We start from the raw sequence: 6327 nt of genomic DNA, 5'->3' as shown, positions 1-6327 counted from the left end.
TTCTCCCAGTCCTCAGGTTTGCTGCTTTTTCTGGCCAATTTATATGCCTCTTCCTTGGATTTAACACTATTCCTAATTTCCCTTGTTAGCCACAGTTGAGCTACCTTCCCTGTTTTATTTTTACTCCAGACAGCGATGTACAATTGTTGAAGTTCATCCATGTAATCTATAAATGTCTGCCATTGCCTATCCACTGTCAACCCTTTAAGTATCATTTGCCAGTCTATCCTAGCCAATTCACGTCTCATACCATTGAAGTTACCTTTCCTTAATTTGAGGACCCTAGTCCCTGAATTAACACTGTCACTCTCCATCTTAATAAAGCATTCTACCATATTATGGTCACTATTCCCCAGGGGGCCTCGTACAACAAGATTGCTAATTAGTCCTCTCTCATTACACAATACCCAGTCTTGGATGGCCATCTCTCTAGTTGGTTCCTCAACATAATGGTCTAGAAAACCATCCCTAATACACTCCAGGAAATCCTCCTCCACCGCATTGCTACCAACTTGGTTAGTCCAATCTATATGTAGACTAAAGTCGCCCATGCTAACTGCTGTACCTTTATTACATCCCTCCATAATTTCTTGTTGGTGCCATCCACAACCTCACTACTACTGTTTGGTGGTCTGTACACAACGCTCACTAGCGTTTTCTGCCCTTTGGTATTCCACAGCTCTACCCATACAGATTCCACATCATCCAAGCTAATGTCCTTCCTTACTATTGCGTTAATTTCCTCTTTAACCAGCAACGCTATGCCACCTGCTTTTCCTTTCTGTCTATCCTTCCTGAATGTTGAATACCCCTGGATGTTGAGTTCCCAGCCTTGGTCACTCTGGAGCCATGTCTCCATAATTCCAATTATATCATAATCGTTAATAGCTGCCTGCGCAGTTAATTCATCCACCTTATTACGAATACGCATCGCATTGAAGCACAGAGCCTTCAGGCTTGTCTTTTTAACACTCTTTGTCCCTTTAGAATTTTGCTGTAATGTGGCCCTTTTTGATTTATGCCTTGGATTTCTCTGCCCTCCACTTTTACTATTCTCCTTTCTATCTTTTGCTTCTGCGCCCATTTTATTTCCCTCTATCTCCCTGCATAGGTTCCCATCCCCCTGCCATATTAGTTTAACTCCTCCCCAACAGCACTAGCAAACACTCCCCCTTGGACATTGGTTCCAGTTCTGCCCAGGTGTAGACTGTCCGGTTTGTACTGGTCTCACCTCCCCCAGAACCGGTTCCAATGTTGAAGCTTACCTTTTTTGCAATCTTCCTTTCTGGTACTGCTTGCCAAATTATCTCAAAATTAATCGGATCGTGGTCACTCATCCCAGATGTTGCACAACCTCTGTATTGTGGATCCTAGGTTCTCCATAGTCGTCCATAACTCATTAGCCTTGATTTTCCAATCCCAGGAAAATCAGTGGTGTGAATGAATAGCTGCATGGAGCAAACTAGCCCACAGCAGGCATATCTGAAATGTTGACCTATCTTTGATCTTTACAAATGCTGACTTCTTACCTGCAGTGTTTTCCAGCGTTTATTTTTTTCAGTTAATTTTTTTTCTTTTCATTTGCTTTGTTTATTTATACAGTAAACGTGTAATATTGGGCATAGATACTGGGGCAAGCTGAATTTCTGACACTTACAGTTGGGAATGACAGTAATGTTGGATGAGTTAGAGTGAAACAATTTACTTCTCAATTGGTAAACAAAATCACATGAAATTTGGACCATTGCAGTTTTGATGATCTTGGTGCTTTTATTGTCCTCTGCACATGTGCAGTACTACTTTCCACATCCTTCGATGAGGCTCAACAATCTTAAAATTGGATTTTTTTTTCATGACATCAGCAATATGAATGACATTTTGAAAACTTTTTTTACAGATAAAGATCACTTGTTTGTAGCTGGCTTGAAATATTTCAGTGGAGATGGAACAGTCTCTGTGATGATAGATCCACAGTTTCCATGATTGCATGGATTAGGTTGCGATTGTCTACCCATGTGATGTTTGTGGCATTTATTTGAAAGCAGACATATTTAAAGACTACAGAAAATAATCTGCTAGTGAACTAATTGCATATGATTATTTCTTTGAACCTTGGATTTTGAATCAGGACTGCCATAAACCAAACCTGTCCAATGGCACATGAAAATTGTAGAACCCCTTTTAAAGGGCACCAAGGGTGACGTATTTAAAAAAAATTCTGTTCAGCTTCTTTGATTATGTTCATTTTTAGTGCTCTCTTTGCATCTCTAGTAAATTTTAGCAGTCTCTTTCAGCATTTTCTTATACTCCTCCTAATGTCCTCCCTCTGTTCCCCCTTTAGGTTTTGCATAGATTGGGTTTCTATCTTATTTCAGCTGAATTACTCCAACAATTTGGAGACTGTATGTATAGCTTATGGTTAATTTTCTTATATGCAGTTTTAAAAGTTTTCCATGTTTCTTCAAACCAATATATCTTTCCTCATTCCATTGAAGTTTTCCTCCTTGAAATCCTCTTTTCTCATGCTGATTGACAAATTATCTCTAATCTAATTGTATTGTGGTCACTCATCCCCAATTGTTGCACTTAATCTGTATTATGGATGCCATTTTGATTATTTGTAAGAACCAGGTGAGTTTTCTTTAGTGGTGTTGTTGACACACACATCTTGATTTTTCAATCTGAACAATGTCTATGCTGAGAATAACAAGCTACATGAGACAAGCTAGCCCACAACACATTGTGACAACTGTGCCCACTTTTGAAGGTCAGTGGTCAGTTCATTTGAATAATTTGTGTAGCCTCTGCTTTCGATACCTTTTATTCTCAACAAATCACTTACTGTCTTCTACTCCTGCCATTTCCCTGGTACAGTTCTTGGCTTCATGCCCTCAAATTCGAGAGCCACAAACTTGAGTGCACATGGTCCATAATTCAACATTATTCATCGTCAGATTTGGCTCCACCATGTTACAATTATTGTGCGTTGCTCTCCAGAGCCAAAACTTCCAAACACTCAAGGATCATTCTGGAGGATGAGGAGAATCCCAGGGTCCTCCATGACTAGCCATCTCATCAAAACCTTTCCCTGGCCTTCTCCGCCCTCCACAGTGTTTGAAATAGTGGACCCCATCATCCTCCTCCATCAACTCTCCTCAGTTGTTCAGCTCTGAGATATCCCTTCCGTGGTTCCATTTATGCCTATCTGAACTTAGCAAACATATCCCCATTAAGTCATGGGTGAGTCACAACATCATTTAATTGATCATTGGAAAGACTGAAGACATTATTTTTAATCTTTGACATAAACTCCACTCCATTGCCATTGACTCCAAACCCCTCCCAGCCACATGTTCAGAACAGACCAGGATGTATGAAAGCTTGACATCCTTACTAACCTATATTAGCTCCCTGACTCCAATGAGTTCAATTTAAAATCCTTGTTCTCATTTTCAAATCTGTCCATGGCCTCCCCTCACCCTGTTTCTACAACCTGCTCCAGCTTTTTTATTTACTCAATAATTCACAGGATGTGGGGGTCGCTGGCAAGACTAGCATTTATTGTCGATTCTTAATTGCCTTTGAGAAGGTGAGCCGCTGCCTTGAATGATTGTAGTCCATGTGGTGAAATGCTGTTAGGCAGGGAGATCCAAGACTTTGACCCAATGACGATGAAGGAACTGTGATATATTTCTAAGTCGGGCTGGTGTGTGATTTGGAGGGGAACTTGGAGATGTACCCATGCGCCTACTGCCCGTGTCCTTGACAGAAATCGAGAGTTTGAGAGATGCTATCAAAGAAGCCTTGGCGAGTTGCTGCAGTGCATCTTATAGAGGGTACACACTGCAACCACGTTGCGCCGGTGGTGGAGGGAGTGAATATTTAATGTGTTGCATGGGGTACCAATTAAGTGGGCTGCTTTGTCCTAGATGGTGTCGAGCTTCTTGTGTATTGTTGGAGCTGCACTGATCCAGGCAAATGGAGAGTGTTCTATCACACTCTTGACATGTGTCTTGTTGATGGTGGTAAGCCTTTGGGGAGACACTCGCTGAAAATTACCCAGCCTCTGACCTGCTCTTGTAGCCACAGTCCTAAATGGCTTACTCCTTATCCTTAGACTGTGACCACTGGTTCTGGACTTCCCCAACATTGGGAACATTCTTCCTGCATCTAACCTGTCCAATCCCGTCAGAATTTTATGTTTCTTTGAAATCCCCCCTCATTCTTCTAAATTCCATTGAATATAAGCCTAGTCAATCCAGTCTTTATTCATATGTCAGTCCTGTCATCCCATGAATCAGTCTGGTGAACCCTCGCTGCACTCCCCCAATAGCAGGAATGTCCTTCCTCAGATTAGGAGACCAAAAATGTACACAATATTCAAGGTGTGGCCTCACCAAGGCCCTGTTCAACTGTAGTAAGACATCCCTGCTCCTATACTCAAATCCTCTCGCTATGAAGGCATTTGCCTTCTTCACTGCCTGCTGCACCTGCATGCCAACTTTCAATGACTGATGTACCATGACACCCATGTCTCGTTGCACCTCCCCTTTTACTAATCTGTCACCATTCAGATAATAATCTGCTTCCTGTTTTTACCACCAAAGAGGATAACCTCACATTTATCTACATTATACCGCATCTGCTATGTATTTGCCCACTCATCCAACCTGTCCAAGTCACCCTGCAGCCTCTTGGCATCCGCCTCACAGCTCACACTGCCACCCAGCTTAGTGTCATCTGCAAACTTGGAGATATTACATTCAATTCCTTCGTCTAAATCATTAATGTGTATTGTAAATAGCTGGGGTCCCAGCACTGAATCTTGCGGTACCCCATTAATCACTGCCTGCCATTCTGAAAAGGACCCATTTATTCGTGTCTTTGCTTCCTGTCTGCCAACCAGTTCTCTATCCATGTCAGCACATTACCCCCAATACCATGTGCTTTAATTTTGCACACTAATCTCTTGTATGGGACCTTGTCAAAAGCCTTTTGAAGGTCTAAATACACCACATCCATTGGCTCCCCCTTGTCCACTCAACTAGTTACATCCTCAAAAAATTTAGAAGATTTGTCAAACACAATTTCCCTTTCATAAATCCATGCTGACTTAGACCGATCCTGTCACTGCTTTCCAAATGCGCTGCTATTACATCTTTAATAATTGATTCCAACATTTTCCCCACCACCGATGTCAGGCTAACCGGTCTATAATTCCCTGTTTTCTCTCTCCCTCCATTTTTAAAAAGTGGGGTTACATTAGCTACCCTCCAGTCCATAGGAACTGATCCAGAGTCTATAGAATGTTGGAAAATGACCACCAATGCATCCGCTATTTCTAGGATCACTTCCTTAAGTACTCTGGGATGCAGACTATCAGGCCCTGGGGATTTATTGGCCTTCAATCCCATCAATTTTCCTAACACAATTTCCTGACTAATAAGGATTTTCTTTTCCTTCTGATTGCCACTGATAATTTTATTCAGGCTCCTTGGTGCCACACTTGGTTAAATGCTGCCTTGATGGCAAGGGCAATCACTTTCTCCTCATCTCAGGAATTCAGGGGGCTGAAATTGCCCACCGCCCGCAACGAGTCGCACCTACCTCTCTTGGATGTCCGCCCCGTGTCCGGAGAAATTCAGCACTTCATGTTTTTTTTTTGGAGCGGGGCGAGAGCAGCCTTATCATTGGGGTAGAAGTGTGGTCGGGTCAGAGTAGCTGTCACTAGCGGGGTGCAAGTGGGGGTGGGTCGGAGTGGATCGCGCTGGTGTATCACAACGTTCCTCCCCATCAGTTAAAGGGGAGGGCCGTTGTGAACTCTACAGCCACTTTAAAGGCTGACACTGGGCCACTAGGGAGGGTTTTGGCCAAGAGGGGATGCCAGGCTGACTGTTGGCAGCCCGGCCGAACCCACGGCCATAATTGTCGGCCCGACCTGGCAGTCGGCCAACAATAAAAATAAAATGGAGTCGTCAGCAGTGCCACCTCCCTTTTAAAGGCGGCAGCACTGCCAGTACAGAAAGGGTACCGACAGCAAAAGCTGTAGGGGGCAGCGACCGGCGGTGCCGCTCCTGTGGGGCAATTTTCAAGAGGGGCAATTTCCCGCGAGACAATTTCAGGAAGGGGTCGCCGCCGGTCAGTAATGGGTCGGCATGTGCATAATGCAGCGGGAAAATGGGCGGAGCGGTCCCCTACACTGCTCCAAATGTTAAGTAGGGCAATATCTTAAATGGCGGCCCTTCGGTGTTTAATCCGCACTGACCTGTGGCCGCCGCTTTCAGGCAGCCACGGGCCTTATAGAAAGGGTCAATTTTGGCCCTGAGC

This window comes from Pristiophorus japonicus, chromosome 4 (genome assembly GCF_044704955.1).
Source record: "Pristiophorus japonicus isolate sPriJap1 chromosome 4, sPriJap1.hap1, whole genome shotgun sequence".
In the NCBI taxonomy this organism is placed as follows: Eukaryota; Metazoa; Chordata; class Chondrichthyes; family Pristiophoridae; genus Pristiophorus; species Pristiophorus japonicus.
The sequence above is the reverse complement of the archived record's forward strand: the minus strand, read 5'-3'. Positions refer to the sequence as shown.